This window comes from Nothoprocta perdicaria, unplaced genomic scaffold, assembly GCF_003342845.1.
Source record: "Nothoprocta perdicaria isolate Ctin4 unplaced genomic scaffold, notPer1 scaffold_7, whole genome shotgun sequence".
In the NCBI taxonomy this organism is placed as follows: domain Eukaryota; kingdom Metazoa; phylum Chordata; class Aves; order Tinamiformes; family Tinamidae; genus Nothoprocta; species Nothoprocta perdicaria.
The window spans coordinates 8,646,579-8,649,702 of record NW_020455976.1 but is presented as its reverse complement, the minus strand read 5'-3'; the positions used below and the strand labels follow the sequence as shown (position 1 = coordinate 8,649,702).

Here is a 3,124-nt window from a genome sequence, read left to right as displayed (position 1 = left end):
TGCTTGCAGTGCAGACTGTCACAAAAGCTCTGTGAGCAGAACGTGGCTCCTGTACCTGCGCTACACACGCTGGCAGTCATAAGGCTCTGTTATTTATGATATACAAAATGAGAGACGTGTTCCCCCGAAAGCCGCAGGCAAACACAGCATCCCAAAAAAGGAAGAGAAAACAATATGCTGAATCCATCAAAGTTTGTTACTTCATAGGCTTTTCACAGCCAAATAAACATTTTACAGCTGGAGGTCTGCATTAGCCAAAATAACAAATGTCCTGGAACCTGCGAGAGTAATGCTGAAGTCTGATCCTATTCTTTATTCATCTGACATAGGCATGGACATAGGCAAGTGTCCAGAGCACAAGTTCTGAAGAGTATTTACCTGAAACCATCATTTTTTTTATATACAGATGGGATGGGACAGTGGATCTATCTATCTATCTATCTATCTATCTATCTATCTATCTATCTATCTATCTATCTATCTTTTAACTTGGATGTGTCCAAGTCTACCAGAATATATCACGACCCTACAAGGCATTAGAAGTGATCACTGACCCTACAAATAGTTTCAGTTAGGCAGTGATTTGACTGGTAAATCCGAACAGTGCTCGTTTCAATAGTGCTCACCTGGGACCTTCTGCTTTAGTCCTTGCAACTCTGACTTTTTGGCCAATTGTCAGACGTCATAGGGATGGCGCCTTTGAATACTGCCATCAGCTGGCAAAATCTAACATTTTTGTTCATGATTTTTTTACTTCTCCCTCTCAGGGACACATTAATTGTGGTCAACACTGTCAGGGAGGTGAGTCTTGCTTGAAGCTAAACAGTTTGGCAGTTGTACAAGATGATATCTGATCCCATCACCTTGGCTGGGAAGAGCTTCTTTGGGACAAATTTGCAAAGCCACGTGTCTGATGTAGTTATGAAARAGCAGGGAAACAAACAAACAGAACAAAAACAAAAACCAACAACAGGTGAATTCTGCCACTGATTAGAGGGGAAATCCTGGATGTACATCCAGATCAGAAACCGATGCTGAAGGTTTAAAAAGTTCCTATCAGGTCACTAGAGATGCTAGAAACTGGGGTGCCTTCAATGACTGAATGCCTGCARCATCTCTGAGTCCCTCCAACCTTTGCTCAGCTATGTATGAGMCTACAAAGTTACTGAACAGTGATGACATTTTGCACTCCACAGCTTCCACCACTACTGCCTCTTGCTCCTCAGTGAAGCTGAAGTCGTGGCGGCTGCAACAGACTGCTGTGCAGAAAGACTCAAGGCCTTGTTCACCTCTCTTCATTCACAAGGCTTCCCAGGTCTCTATGCTCAGAGGCAGAGTTGAAGGATGAAATGATCTACGAGCAGCACGTGAAAGATTACTTGAGTGAACTTACCCACAAATRCCCACAGGACCAGAAGGTCTGCACTAAGAGAATGGAGAGTTGGCCACTAATACTGCAAGGCTTTGGAAAGTCTTCACAAGGGCAGTGAAGGTAAGTGAAGAACGCTGCCCAGAGAGGTYGCGCAGTCTCCATTCTTGGAAGTTTTCAAGATTTGACTGACTACAGCCTTGGGCAAACTGGCCTGACCCCAGAGTTGACGCTGCTTTGAGCAGGAGGTTGGACTAAAGATCTCGCAAGGTTCCTTCCAAATCGTTTCCTTCTGTGATTCTAAGAAACTCATGTTTACACATCTGATGGACATTTTTTGAGGAATCTGAGGAATCAGCAAACATGTAGAAGGGCGAATGGTCAATAGAGTACACTTGTACTTTAGAGCAGCTCTCACCAGTGGTTCTTAAAAAATTGAATTAGTTTGGGGGATTCACTCCTGTGACTCAGTAGTGGTTGACAAGATAAGCAAGGCCTTAGTAGGGTGTGAGAGATTTACAACAGGAGCTGGAATATTCGGGCTATTCATAACTGGTCTGGAAAGGAGTTAAATAGAAAGATGACAACATTTGCTGCCAGYACAGATTTCTTCAGGACCATTTTAACAAACACAGCCTGCAAATAGTAGCAAAAGGAGGCTGCAGTATTGAATCACTTGGAGATAAAATACCAGAGGAAATTCTGTGTCAGACAGCACAGTACTGCAAGTGAGAGAAAACAAATCACATATACACACCAAATGATGGACTCTAATTTAAACACCTCCGCTCAGGAGACATATTTCTGATACTGCTGTCAAGCAGTTCCAGCAGTGAACATTAAATGATGGCAGAAAAAAAGAAAAAACAAGCAGCAAGTTAAGAACAACTGTGAAAGACACTAAGTACAACCGGTCAGTGTCTCTGTGCCACTGTCCCCAACGTGCATAYGTTCTGTGCGCTTTTGGTCATCCATTTCAAAATGATATGGAGCTAGAAGATGCAAAGGGAGGGTTATTTGGACTTTTTGGCCCAAAGAAACATTGCTAAGGTGTAAACAGATGGTTGCAATGATATAAAGTTAAAAAATCATGAATGCCCTGACAGAGGTAAGAGAAGAACCAATGAAATGACATGTCTAAACCAAAGTATATGACTGCTCTGTGGATGATTTCCTTTCTTTCTCCCCCATGGCATTTCCACATCTTCACTGYGTTTGCCTTCCAGGTTTCCAAGATGTAAGTCACACTTTGACTGAGATACCCTTAAGCAACACATGTGGGAAAGCTTGAATGCCTTTGTTACATTGTRGAACTCGTTGTCACAGGAATATGCAGAGGCCAACATTAAAAATGTGGTCAAAAAAAGGACCAATTCATGACGGAGAGATCCCTTTATTAAGTACAAAGGTGTAGAGTCACCTTCTGCTCAGGAAGTCTCTAGAGTGGAAGGCTGAGAAGACGTTTAGGGAAGGTAGGTTCTCTTCATGTCTCTTACAGTCTTTCTCTCTTACAGTCTTTCTTCAGACAGTTGCTGCTATTCAGGATCAGGTAATGACAAATGGCAAAAAGGACCTCCAATCCAATGCTTTAATCCTGCATTCCCAGCTCGCTGAATGAGAGCTAAAGTTTTTTTTTCTTTACAATTCCTGAAGCAATTCTTTCTTAATATTCAAGGCATAAAGCTTCCCCCTCTAAAAAAGAAAGAAGAAGGGAAGGGAAGGGAAGGGAAGGGAAGGGAAGGGAAGGGAAGGGAA

At 42.6% G+C, this 3,124-nt stretch overlaps 1 long non-coding RNA gene across 1 annotated transcript in view; it reads right to left on the bottom strand.

Annotated features, from left to right (window-relative positions):
- Positions 1-2,865: 2,865 nt before the first annotated feature.
- The window catches only part of LOC112957015, an 832-nt gene continuing 573 nt past the window's right edge, over positions 2,866-3,124 (bottom strand). Inside the window, exon 2 of the long non-coding RNA XR_003251147.1 lies at positions 2,866-3,061. This is a non-coding gene — a long non-coding RNA (uncharacterized LOC112957015). The remainder of the gene's footprint in view (positions 3,062-3,124) is intronic.